Below are 13,977 nucleotides of genomic sequence, written 5' to 3' on the forward strand. Positions count from 1 at the left end.
GCTCAGCCAAATTCCATAGATGGACTGACACTATCATCTCCTATTCCTAATTCTCTCATATACCGTTATTAAGTTTCATGCAAGATGTTAAGTTAAGATACCTTTCTTGAGATATAATGCTGATAGTTGGATTGTACGTGTTACAATATTACATCTTAAATCTCAAATGAAAAAATTATTGCTGTCGAATTTTATCATTGGCCTTATGGTTTCCCATAAAACCATTGGAAACATATTCGATAATGATTCACCAAATCTCATGGGACGACATGCATTACCATCAAACTCAGTATTGAATATAAACATTTAAGCCTTCAAAAAAAGGTTTTGTCTATAGGTCAGTTCATTCTCCAGATATCGATCTGAGAGACAGAGAGAAATAAACCTTTTCAGCTCCTTGAGAGATAGTTTTCGCCAACGCTCAGATAATAACACATCTTTGTGTGCAATGCACATTTTCAAGCGGTTAAATAGTGTTGCATTAATTACATAAATGTCGATAAAGTAGAACATATTCCAGAACTCATTTCAAAGTAAAATTAAGTGAGTTAAAATGATACCTTAAAAATGAAACTCAAAGAAAGTTTGACGGAAGTTCTAACAAGCGCAATGTTCAGTTCGTTAAGCTCCTACTTTGATTGAAGGCAATTCTAATCCTTTTAGAAAGCTTCGCTTTACTTTGAAGACAAAGAATTGCGCTGGAATTAAAGTCTGATTTCGTTAGGGCGCGAGACATGCTTTGCAAATCTTTTCAGCTTAATCCAAACCTGCAGCGTTCGAATTATTTCATTGTACCTATCGATATAATCATTACTAGTAACATAATTTATTACAGATTCGTAGCATTCCTGGTAGTTAAAAATGATTACTTAATTATCTGTTTTAGTTTCACAAAGGCGAGCAAGCACATAGTTGATGGCGCCATGTCAGTGTGTGTTACAAGGTGTAATTAAGTTTACGATGAAACGCATCTTGATTATAACAAGGGAGTATGGGGTATGTTGTGCTTGACACCCTATCCCAGATATAAGGTTGCCAGCTATGTGCAGTAGTTGTATCTTGTGTTAACTATACCTGCGCGATGAAGGTAGCAGCCGCTGTCATGTTTAACGAGGCAACATGTCGAGCTCCACACCCTATCACTACTTATCTCAAGTACTAGTTTCATACATTCATACTTAGTTTCTCTACTGATTTTAGTCACTGTTTAAATAAAAGATGTAGACATTTAGATTAAAGTTGTTCACACCACATTGGCTAACAAGTTTGACAATTTTTTGCGTGTACTGGCTATTAAACATTTAACGAATAATAAATTTCATTGTATATACTAACAAGTAGACAAGCTTCTAATTAAATACCTGAGAGGTGATTGAAACATAATCAGGTTTTAATTAATTTTGTAATTAATTTTAGGTTTTATTCAGCTACCTGAGGCCTGTACGCATTGTTCCTTTAATTGATCTCAATACGTTTTAAGGATATAATTTCACTTCACAAAGGACTTTATAATAGGTCTTTCTGAAAATAATCTGTCCGTCTGTGTGATAGAACGTATTAGAAAGCTCCTAGATACTGGATCTTCTTGTTCCAAGAAAGAACTCTCTTGATATGAGTGTCAATATAGGCCTAGGTCAAAAGGCAGCAAAGATTCCCTTTCACTTTTTGACTTTCGTTAAGTTCACTAATCACTTTATTTCTTTGTGTTATCATTGAATACAATAATTTTCACAAATACTGCGTGAATACAAACTTGTTTGAAACCCACATATTTAAATAAGACATTTTTAAATAGTAAAGTAACTGCTATAAATTAAGTTGAAATGCCAAGTTGATCGGCTAATACGTGTGTTCTACGTTATCTAGTCCTGTGAAATAAGTAAATCGTTATGTTAGAGATGTAGCCTTGAAAAGTGTTTTATAAATATGTATAACACAATACAGGATAACTTAACCTTAGTTAGTACCTGAAGATGAAATCACAGATTTCGAAATGTACATTGTAATAAAAATAAAAGTTTACAAAAAAAGTGTTAAAAGGTTTATTTATATTGTGTTATACATAAAACGTTATTTTATGTATAGCCTTATGTGAGCAGATGGACGGTGGTCTAAGACGTTGGATATTGGATCTTAGGTAGAGATAGCGTAGACTCAATTCCGGTCTGTTATCAGTCTTTTTATTAGTACCTTCGACCTCATACTGTAGTCTCTCCCCCTTATACTACTTGATAAGGTCCTTGCATAGGCCAGTGACCTTATGCGGAGGGGCAGAATAAGGCTTAAAAGGCTTAAATCTGCAACTCCTAAAAACATATTTAATTTGATACATTGTTAGATTGTAATTAAGTAAGTTGTAAGCTGTGCATGGTACAAATAATATTTCTTCTGAGACATTTGGAATCTAAGCTTAAAAATAACGTTTATTATGCATATTTTTAAGATTTGTATGCAAAACTCAGGCTTGTTTAAAAGTATTCTTTGGACTTAACATCCGTTACAGACAACACTTCAATAAATAATAATAAAATAGGAATGCTAATATCGTATAAATCCATTAAAAATTATTGGACTAATGTATAAAGTTTAGAACGTCGTGCAAGGAGGATGGGTAGTTCTTGATTATACAAAAGTTTTGAATCATATGTCAGGAAAGGTATTTATACTTTTGTTACAATATTATATTTAGAAAAAAAGAGATCAAGATATTTGAAGAAACTTACTAACATCAGTTATTAATTATTTTATCCATCCTGTATAGTTGCATATACGTTGTTTCTACAGTACAACAAGTATTTTACAGCTAGTAATATCAGACCAAAAAGGTCACCAGTGTAAAGTTCCAAGAGACCAGAAGCGCCATATTGAAGCTACTGCCGCGGGCTCTATCGGCAAACTGTTGTTAACAACAATATTATCAACTCCTCCATAACAGGGCCACCAGACCCTTGAGACTACAGTTCCTCTCCCTTCCCCAAGGATCGTAGTAAGGTGTTGCACACAACAAGGACTAGTTTAAATTACTATTTTGACTGTGTTACAGTAAACGTATCCTTCTTTAAATAAATGTATGTATCGGTTAAAACTTTGATACATTCGTATTCATATTTATAAAAGTGTTAGAAGTATATATATTTCAAACAATAACCACTCACTTTGAGGATATTGCGAATTCTTGCTAAAATATTGGCTATTAATAAATTTTAAATTCTTAAATTAAAAATGGATAGTAAACATACAAACAAGTAATAAAGTGTTTTACATTCAAAGTACTTCCATGGGATATATTTCAATAGAAATGTTGTTTTTTTATAAATAGAAGGTTCCGAAAGTTTAATTTGAAGCTATTAATCTGTACATATTTTATAAGCTATTTTAAAATAAACAGTTGAATACATTACGGTGTGGAAATGCGATTTGTACGAAAATATGCGGATGCATTTTCTTTTTTAAAACTCTTTTTCTATTTACCAAAATTTTAATTCACACTTAATTTATCTGGACTTTATTAATTCAATACTATATCGTTTACATTGATAAAATTACGTAAAATCATGCTTTAAACCATGTAAAAATCATGTATGTATGGTAATAACATTACGGAGTCACTTAAGGACAGTTAACTAACTACTATCCTGCTGTGTGTACTCTCCAAGTGTAGTGTTGTTGTTCGCTAAGAGAGCTCGCGGCAGTAACCTCCGTGTGTTGCCTCATTATTGGCTAACTTCCTTCAAATTGCGAGTACATTACCATTTAGAAATTCTCCCTTACGGGTGGTTGCGATGGGCAAATATCAAAACCAATCGCTTGTGAACGAATTATTTTATACGTTTTTCAAAATTGTGTGCTGTTGTTTTATGAATTGTCACACTAACAGCAACAAAAGCTTTTACTCAAATGGTTTTAAAGAGGGATTTTGCAGCATTCGTTTAGAAAATCCAGTAGAATTTGGTCAGCGCAACCTTTTGAGGTCAGGGTTTATAGCATTGTATTCTAATAGTAAAGACCTTTAATTTCGTATAATACTCGACCTATGCTCTAACTTCTTGCGGGCCTTTCCGCTGGTGCGGACTTGCCATTGCATACGTGATAAATTAGTTTATCGTGTGCACTGATGACATGTAAAGTTTTGTAGCACTATTTTAATGGTTAGAATAATATTAAGTCGTCCCCTGACTTGACACTCTCTATACATCATAGTATACTCGTATTAAACATAAATTAACTGTAGACATCTGAGTAATTTTAACAGTAAGAATGTTTGATGTAAAACTACTGAATCCATAAATTAAACGTTCGAAGGCTTCATGAAGGGCATGTTATAATGCTGATAATCATGAATTAAAACTGTTTTTGATGATTTATCAGGGTAATAAATATATAACATATATTAGGTCTAAAATATGAGATTCCACACTTAAGTTGCAAGTTTTGAAGGTAATCAATGTTCTAGAATACATTTTAGATTCCTTAAGACCATTTAGTATTTTAAATCAGTATTGATATAAATAAGAAGTAGAATAGTAGAAAACATGGATACTCACTTTCCGTACTACACGAGTCTTAATAACTGTGGTATCAGATGTTAAAAAAATGAAAGTGAAAATTTTATAGTTTTATGAGAGTCATATGCAGGAGACTTGGATTATAAGTGTTAATATAATTCCAAGTTTAGCTTTCGAGCTTTAGAAATTACGAATATTTACTTCTTGGAAAGAATACAAATTACTAGAGTAATTCATTAGTCTAATGCATTACAGTACTAATTAAACTTATTACGCTAATGGAATTCATTCCTTTTATGAACAGAGTTTAAGTACGTTTTCTAACACAAAATTGTATAGAAGACTTTGAAAGTAATGTATATTATTATGAAAGTTTGACTAAATCCATAACATGAAATGTTTATTTACAAGTTTAGTGTCCTGAATTCACATTTAAAAACATTGAAATAGATACAAAAACTGAACAGTAGGAATATGTGCAAAAATAGATGTTTGACATAAAGGTAACTAAATATGGGTACCAATAATCTGATCTCATAAATTCAAAAATATAGAAATTTTGTTTTTATTACTTTGATTTTTAATCTTATTAAATGTAAACTTTAACACGTAATTTTAAAAAGATTAGGTAATACATTTCGTTTTATTGGAGTAAATAACGCGGGAATCTTGGAAGGAAAACTCATATGAACGGTAACTCAATAAACCAAATTCAGCAAACAAAACGTTATTTTAGATACGAGAGAAAAATAAAATATTTACATTTCTGTCAACAGCTTAACAATTTCAGTGAATAAATGTTTTGAACTTCTTAGTATTAAAAAGACAATAGTTCGTGAATTTAAGTTATTTAAACAGGCTCTTGTTCTGAGTTAGACATAACTCAAACTTAATGCCAAATATATGAATAATGCGCATCTTGTACTATACCGAAAATTCTTTTTCGAGTTAAAATAATGTTAAAATTGAATCCTCATGTCATTTTAGTTGTCATATAAAATAATACTGATATTTATTTTTGTCGATCAAAAGAAGATGCATATTTAAGAGAATTTTTATAGTTTTTGAAATATTACATCAAAAACATAAACAAAAATCTGAACTGCTGTGATTGAAAAAAATTATGGTCAAATTTTTGAAACGATCTCTAACAAAGAGTTATCTGCGAAATAGTACTTAGTTATAAACGATAGCCATATCGTATAACAAGTTAGGCCATTTCTATAATTGGGTGGACCCCTCTGTCATATTGAAAGAAGAATTGATTACTCTATAGTTAGAATATTTTCAAAACAGCATGCATATTACACAAATAGCTTGGTTATTACTAAACAGCACATGTTACTGTATAAAACTTAAACAATATTTTAGAGTTTTAATTTTTAATATTTATCTATTAGTGCAGGTGCCATAAAAACTATCAGTTTGTTAAATCAGCTAATTTACAGCCATTATTTATGACAGTTATATAAAAACGCACTGTGGAACCAAAATAGTCGGACAAAACACTTTAAATTTAATAACCCTTTTTGCACACTAATTGTAAAAATAAATATTTCTAAGTTTATTATCAAAAAATTATTGCTTATAATGGTAAAACTGTTTTTAAGATTTGGTATTGCCTCCCCTGGCTGCAATAACTGCCTGTAGTCTGTGAGGCATACTCTCAGTCATGGTTGTGATCACCTGCTGATCGATGTTTTCCCACTCCTCCTGTAGGATTTGCTGTGCCGGGATCTGCAACTCACCGCGATGTCTTCTGATGGCTCTATTTGATCCCATATGTGCTCTACTGGACTAAGATTTACTGGCTACTGTAAAAAATGTGTTTCTGCCATTGTGTGGTTGGAAGTTATCATGCATGAATATACTTTTTGGACCAATCAACCCAGCAAAAACTATCATATACTCTTAAAAAACCTCCCCCACATATCTTATAACGTTTATGATGTCTCTGTTAAATACCACAAGGTCGTGGTATGGCCATGCCAGAGCCACCATGGAAACTCTCCCTAGGAGAAATATACTTTGAGAATATCGTTCTCCAGGACCTCTCCACACTCTCTCTCCATCTGGAATCTGAAGGCTGAATTGTGGTCATCTAACCAAAGAACTCTGTTCTTGACGTTGCGTCCACTTAACATGATTTTGAGCACATTGGACACGAGGACTTCGACGGCATACCTGAAGTCTGGGTCCTGCAGCCGGCCGATAGGCTGTCAATCCAACTTCTTGGAGTCTTCTCCAAACTGTTCTACTATTTACATCAACTCCACAAACTCTTCTTGTTAGAAACTTCAACAGGTTTCAACAACTAAACCGATTACTCAGACTCAAGGAGACAAAATAGCTGTCATGCATTGCAGTGGTGCCTGTATTTCGCCTCGCTCCTGGTCTTATATTATAACTTCCTATCAGTATGAACCGAATCACTGCTCTGTTGACGCTTGATCTGATATATCCTCTTACATTTGCCACTTTACGTAATGTTTTTAAATTTTTAATCAAAGCAATAGCTCTAGCACACTGCACCGCTGAGAGAGGCATTTTGGGTTGAGGTTAGCAACTGAATTGACCAGTACAGACATTAGAGTTGGAAAGAAAGGTTTACAACAGCCTGCATATGTATATAATTTCTATTAATAAAAATATAATCGTTAAAAGTAAATACTACGTGGAATAGTGGTACCGCACTCACCCAACAAGAGAGAGATCTGGGTTCGAGTTCCGGTGGAGCAAGTACTTTTTGTTATTAAATATTTATTTAAATTATATATATATATATATATATATATATATATATATATATATATATATACATATATATATATATATTATATATATATATATATGTACATAATTAAGCTACGTATATAAAGTATGAGAAAATATTAAAGCATATTGTTAAAGACTGGAATATTTGCTTATATAATGTGTGGAAAGTCTTTTTTAGCTCAATGAATTTAATAAATAAATGCATAAAACCAAAATCTAGGACAAAATGGCGGTAAAGCGGATGCCGTCACCATTTCCGGTGCGGTACCAGTGGGATTCATGCCAGATGGGAGGCGGGGCGTTATAACGGAGCAAGGATTGCCTCACCATCTGATAGTCTTACCTGCTTTTTCGGGAAGGTGTCGAAGTCAAGGAAGCATTTCTTGCCCGAGGTCCGGGACCGATAAAGTAGTGAACAAACAGTTTCCTGGAGCTGAGGCTGTGAAAGACCACCCCCTGCGAGGAACCAATAGAAACAAAAGCTTTGGTAGCTTTATTTGATTTTAGGTGACGATACCTGGCCTCCCTATAACTGTCACCCACAAGGCGCCGTAAAACGAGAGTTTATAGCGTGGGGGGGAGGTAGCTACCCCCTACCTTCTCTTAAATTATTGGTGGATCTCGCTACTGGCTGACTGTCCATTTATTTTTTCGACGTTTTTTAATTAATACATTGCAAATTTGGCAAAATATTTATTTTTTTGTTTTTGAACTTTCATTATATTGTTATTTTATCAACTGAATAAATCAAAATTGTAAACACCTAAACTAGTTCACATTTATATTTTAAAGTTCACTACATTACGCTAGTGTTGTTCTAGGAACTGAAAGGCAATTTACATTGTATAATCATCCAACCTTTTGTTAATAAATAAAGTAATTTATCTTATAAGGGGAATTGATCATCAGCTGTGCTCGTTTTGATAGAGATTGAAGTGGAAGGATACCAGAAGATTTGAAAATATTAAAGTATTTTTTTCTCGGATTATATATTTGTTAGATGGACACACTTAAAACCCACCGTCAGATAATTCTAATAGCTATATCACCACCAGAAAACTATATAAAAGGACTGATAGTCGCCATATTTAGGTAGGTATTACACGTTCAGTTCAAGCTGATTTAAAATAGGGATAAAAAACTTTCGTTACATATGTTTAACCATTTTAATACCTTCTCATTTTTACCTCCACAAAAACCACGCGAAAAAGTGACTGTCGGATTCTGGGTTATATATAAATAACAAAATTACTCTAGTTTCCCTTCAGAGCGAATAAATCTTTCGCCTTTTTAAATATTTCCGTGGAGGGGAACACATGATGTATCTGTAACCAAATAAAAAGTATTATAGGGAGCAGTTTTAAAGCTGAAAATATACCTGTGAGAGGCACAAATTGTCTCATTATCTGGTAACACTTGTATTGTGAAACACCTTAAACCAAATGTTTAAAAAATGACTCATACGAGAGAGTAGGCTGTATTATTAATTACATAATAAAGATTGCGTAGAATGATTACACGGGGCCGGCCTGTATCCAGTCACTGGAAACAATCTAAATGCTAATATTCATCTAACAAACAATCAGAACTGAGAGACTGGTGCAGTCTTCACTCTGCAGATAGGAATTAATAATATTGTCGATGGTACTTGATGAGAGCAAACGCTACCGGGAGACTAATATTGCTCTATTCCTGTAAATTTGTTCTTCTCAATTTGTCATTACTTCCTCACTGAAATTTGTACACAATGAAGGCGTTGGATGTCGGAGATTGTGACGTTTCTCATCTATTTCAAATTGCAAATGAAGTTAGCGAAAGCACTCGAAGCATAGCGTCACTTCACTGGATCATTTTACCACGCTTCTGTGAACGATGGTGGACTAGATTTCCTCCCTCTCGCTTTAAAAATATCTGGTATGATATATAATGTTACAAAACTCAAAATATATATCAATAATTCCTGTTGTCCCAACAAAAAAATCAGTCAATCGATATTTTTTTAATTTACACATTTATCAAGAATGGTTACAGAGACTACACAAACTGAAGGTAAAGATAAATTTAAAATCAATATTAAATCTAAGGTTTTGGGATAAGTGGCAGAAAAAATATACGCGCATTAATGCAATTAAAATACCGTTACTTACATAGTTTGTATTGTATTATAAGAGATTGAACATAAAAAATGCAATAAAATCTATTACATTAAGTAAATTCTAAAATTATACAATGTCCGAAACAATTACCACTGGTTCTACCGTAACTAATTTATGAAAAAGCATTTGTCTTCATCCGAAATCGACGTTGGCGACATAATATACTGTAATTAGGGATATAGTGTACTGACATGCATTTCATTGAAATATCAAAATATTATCTCTAATATCAAAATGGTTACCAACAAAACATTCAGAAATTGCTAATTCTTTTCTTTTTAGGGCCATAGAGTTCAATGATGATATAAAAAACCAGGTGAAATTTCAAAAGTAATTGGGAATGATGTTCCAAAAAGTTTTTTGTCAGGTATTGTTTAGCCAATACGGGTACTAGATTTAGATATCAGGATTAATTACATATTAAGTGTTCCGTATTCTATTGTGATTCCTGCATGCCTTGGTAAGGACATTTTGTATTTTCAAACCCCTTAATTGATCATCGGCAAAGCAAGTACGTTCAGATAAATATAAAATCTCTTTTAATACAATTATAGCGGTATAATAAAAAAGTACATGAACTTAATAAGAACTTATAATCATACAGATGATTTAAGTTGTTTGAAATGAAATACTAAACTATACATTCCAATAAAGTCACGTTTCCTGGTACTTTTGTAATTGAAAAACGCATATAAAAAAACAACTAAAGTAAATAAATAAATGAGTGATTTTATGATGGTTTATTAATAATTATACCAACAGTACTTTATGTAAATACTTAATTTCAACTATAATTCTAGGTGTAGTATATATTTCATAAGTTGTTAACAAACGACGTTATCGTCAGCACATAAATCCTCCAGATCCAAAGAATAACGCAATACATAGAACTTTAGGTGGGAAGAAATGAATATCAATGAAGAGATACTGCACCCGAGGCACAGCTCTAGTAACACGTCTAGAACTAGGTTTGCGGCGAATATTCATATGTACAGGAACATCAGCTGTCAAATCCCACTCCAGCTGTGCCGTCTCCCTCACAGTGATCTTCTTTACAAACTTTCCACTTTGGTCTCAACTGTTTTATGCGGAGGTTAGCAGCTGTGGAAGTATCCCCTCGTTGTTATCTTCCCATCTACTCACAAGTTCTTTAACTTAATACCTTCATTAAGTATTGGTTAGGCATGTATGAAGTAACTTTCAGCATTTGTTTTGTTATTGCAATGGGTGATCTGTAAATTGAAGTTCTAGTCAAGGATTAACTTTGCTATTAAGTTATCGTTAATTTTTTCAAAATAGTTTTACACAAAGTAGTATACTGAAGTTTTCTATTGGCTACCGTTCCCAAATTTACAGCATATAATTGTTTTTTTAAGGAGCCGGTACATGTATTTTAAACCAAACCAACACAGCAAAAACAAATTGATTTTTAAGTAAATTAGGAGATCTGACGAAACTTATTAGGTCTGACCTTCCCCTCTTTAAAAACATAATTTTAAACAATATACATAATTAATGTTAATTACGAAAACTTTTGTTAGTGTAGTTTGTTACTATCGCTAGCTGTGCTCAGCTCTAGTAAGGTTATATCAAGTTATCTCATTATTGATGGGCTCAAAGTGTAAGTTCTCCCTTCAGTTGTTGTCCCTCTCTACCTCGGGGCATACAGTGTAACCATCTACCTGTTTGTGTAAAGGTAGACTAGCTACTGTTACAACGTAAATAGGTTCAGAAATTAAAAACCTTCGAAGTCTTCTTGACATGTTCCTTTCACATTAAGAAATGAATCTTTTCTGTCACAAAAGAATAACCAAAGAAATCTCCAATCATATATTTATAATTTGTAAAATATTGTCGTGGCTGTAATAGATTAATATCGGTTCAAAATTAAAAGTATTTGTTTTACACCTCAGCAAGGCAATTGATTAGACCAAATTCTCAAACATATAGGCTTATTAATATATTAAAACGTATTGAACAATTAGTTATTACTGATAGATTTACATGCTATTTTTTAATTTTTAACCTAGTATAACAAGATTGTTATTGGAAATATATTTACCTCAATAAATCGTTTCCTAATATTCACGGTATTTTTATTTTAAAACATTTTGAGATTTTAAAAGTTTATAACTATGAATTTAGAGAGTTCATTAGAGAGCGGATTCTTTAGATGTGGTAGCAAACCCGTTTCTTAATACTATATTTTTTTTGGAAAATTGACTTGTATTCCAGTTAACAGTAGTATTAATACGTATTGAAATCTCTCGGTTCACACCATTTGTTGTCATATCAAGTAAATAATGCTGGTGTGACAATTTATGTAATTTTCAGTGCACTACATTCTTTTATAAGCCACTAATTTTATTGTTAAAGTACATAATCTTATAAATATATTTTTTGCCAAAATAATGTAATAGTTGTATTTAATTCTGGGTACAATTATTATTATTAATGTGACAAATAAGATCCCTTCCTTTAAATCGGATGGATGCAACAGCTCGTTTTATTATAAGAATAAAAGATTGATTTTTTACCTAGTTCTTATGTAGAATTAATTAACTATGTGAACGATACGGAATTGACCATTTGAAAGAGAGAGTGTATGAACGCAGGGCTTCGTTCGCCCCTAATAGGTATGTGAAATAATAACTGGCAGTCGAACCCAAATAGAGATTCATTATCAGCTGTTAGTGTTCTGGCCACATCAAAGTGTAGTTGATTACTAGCTACAAAATGTTACATAATATGCCGAGAGTTATATGGAACATTATGAAAGATTAATTTCACTTTTCATCTAATTTAAAGATACCGCAGGTTTAAAACCTTTGTGGTCAAGAGGTTTAGTGTCATATATCATTATAATCAAACTATTTAAGACTTAAACAAGAAAATTAATTTAAAACATTGATTTTTAAGTTGAGTTGATTGTTAAGGTTGTATAGCACAATTACAATTCCGCCTAAAACATCGATTGCCTGCCACGCTAGTTTAGTGAAAACCGAGGTGATATCGAATGGGTTAAAAATACCAAACGAAATTTGTTTATTGGTCATATTTTCCATTTTTAAACGTGATAAAGAGATTGAAATACGTTTTCAACAAATAGTCTGTCTTTATCTAATTTGCTGATGCTGATATAACATCGATTTACGTGTCTGACATATGGTTTAAATTTGACCAGTTAATGTTTTAGCTATTTCTCACTTTCTCACTTGATATTTTTAATTATTTTAATACACCATCTTTTATAATACCCACCAAAATATCATGACACGATATATTTCTTTATCAGGGAAGTTACTCCTAACGATGACGAAAGACGGTAGTGTAATATATGTGATAGGATAACAGGTTTTTGAAAATTTTGCCATCATTAATGTTACAAAAATACATCAATATGTTCGAGAATTAGAACCAGCTATTTTCATCAGATATTATACAAAAATTTATTTAAACTAATTTAAAAAGTACATTGTGTTTTTATGATAACCTACGATGCACATCCATATCAATAAAGACTTTAATAAAGACTAGCTTTGAGACTATTTTTGTCTCTGTGAAACTAAAACAAGATTATATTGTAATATTGTACACACAAACACATACACGTGAATAATTGCTTTATAGAGATATTATATTAACTTATATGCACTAGAGTGACTAAACGTATACGCTCTCCGCGCGGTACACAGATTGCAGGTTTGCCCCTGTTTTATACGTGATATTTGTTCAGGTGAAATGTTTTTCTTGTTTACTATGTATAAAAATCTTGTAGTAATTCCGCTCAATTCCAGGTCCCCTGGTTAGTGAGTGAAGGAAATTCATTCAAGGATATCACGTGTAACTTACCTTTTGCTGGTACATTTATATAAAGAAATAATAGAATGGTTATATTTGTAAGTCAGGAATTGCTTGTAATATCAACAAAAGAGTCTTTGATCCCAAAATACGCTTTTGTTTTTTATATTTTTTCTATTTAATGTCATCCTTGGCAATGATAAGAACCTTATAACCATATGACTTTAACGTGGCCAAGACACAATTTTATATTTTTAAAAGTAATCTCATTGCCATAAACGCATATTGAAGACATGTTTACACGAAAAATATTTTAAGTTTATGAAGCTAAAACTAGAACTTTACATACATATTGAGGAGAATAATATGCTGTTAAATCATATTAAAATCAACGAGTAAAATTTCGGTTTTCAAAGTAAAACGAATGCAAGGAGTTTAAATTAGGTGAGAATTAGCATTTAGATTGTTTTTCAAACAGTTCCTGCCTTCTTTAGCGATTGGTACGATTCTGTGTCAAACACTTTGATTGATTTTCTTGTTGTTTGGAAACATTAATCAAGAAACTTGGAAACCTTGTGCTCACCACCTTTCTATAGCTTTATATAATACCTAGAAACTATGGAGTTTCAGAAAATCGGCGATGGGTGCGATTCGATGTCAAAAGACTTTAATTGATTTTCTTGTTTATTTTTTATAAACATTAATCAAGACTCTTGAAAAACTTACGCTCCCCACATTTT

The 13,977-nt window shown here is 32.1% G+C and overlaps 1 non-coding gene across 1 annotated transcript; it reads left to right on the plus strand.

Moving 5' to 3' along the window:
• The first annotated feature begins 8,528 nt into the window (after window positions 1-8,528).
• On the plus strand, window positions 8,529-8,651 carry LOC124358792. Its single transcript, XR_006922076.1, has one exon. It is a non-coding gene; the product is annotated as a U5 spliceosomal RNA (small nuclear RNA).
• The last annotated feature ends 5,326 nt before the right edge of the window (window positions 8,652-13,977 follow it).

Source organism: Homalodisca vitripennis, chromosome 3 (genome assembly GCF_021130785.1).
Source record: "Homalodisca vitripennis isolate AUS2020 chromosome 3, UT_GWSS_2.1, whole genome shotgun sequence".
In the NCBI taxonomy this organism is placed as follows: domain Eukaryota; kingdom Metazoa; phylum Arthropoda; class Insecta; order Hemiptera; family Cicadellidae; genus Homalodisca; species Homalodisca vitripennis.